The sequence below is a fragment of the Mycetomoellerius zeteki genome, unplaced genomic scaffold (genome assembly GCF_001594055.1).
Source record: "Mycetomoellerius zeteki isolate Tzet28-1 unplaced genomic scaffold, Tzet1.0 C4285236, whole genome shotgun sequence".
Lineage (NCBI taxonomy): Eukaryota > Metazoa > Arthropoda > Insecta > Hymenoptera > Formicidae > Mycetomoellerius > Mycetomoellerius zeteki.
The window spans coordinates 1-558 of record NW_017255261.1 but is presented as its reverse complement, the minus strand read 5'-3'; the positions used below and the strand labels follow the sequence as shown (position 1 = coordinate 558).

The 558-nt window shown below is 36.2% G+C and overlaps 1 pseudogene; it reads left to right on the top strand.

Moving 5' to 3' along the window:
• The first annotated feature begins 20 nt into the window (after positions 1–20).
• On the top strand, positions 21–554 carry LOC108731354 (uncharacterized; annotated as a pseudogene).
• Positions 555–558: the final 4 nt, after the last annotated feature.

Sequence of the window (558 nt, the reverse complement as noted above, 5' to 3'; positions counted from 1 at the left end):
ATACAAATGTTTTTAGATATTTGGCACAAGGAGATTCTATCCTGAGTAAACATACTGAGTTCCGCATAAGTAAATCAACAGTGCACAAAATAATTCCTGAGACTTGTCAAGCAATTTGGGAGGTATTGCAACCCATTTTCCTTCCACAAATGTATCGAAATTCATGGAAAAGAGTAGCGGATGGATTTATGGAAAAATGGCAATTCCCTAATTGTCTTGGTGCTATCGATGGGAAACATATCCGAATCAAAGCTCCTCCATCTTCAGAGAGGATCTAAATTTTATAATTACAAGGGATATTTTAGCATTGTGCTCATGGGTGCTTGTGATGCTGATTATAAGTTCACATGGGTAGATATAGGACAATATGGTATGTATATGTAGCAGTGTACTTGATTATATGTAACTGTATTGCATATAAACGTATAGTGTATAGAATAAATTATTGTTTAATTATTGTTGTCTACGTTATGTTTGTAGGATCGGTGAGCGACGGTGGTGTTTGGAATAACATAGACTTCGTGCAGGATTTGGAAGCAGAAGAAGTCGATTTGCCAC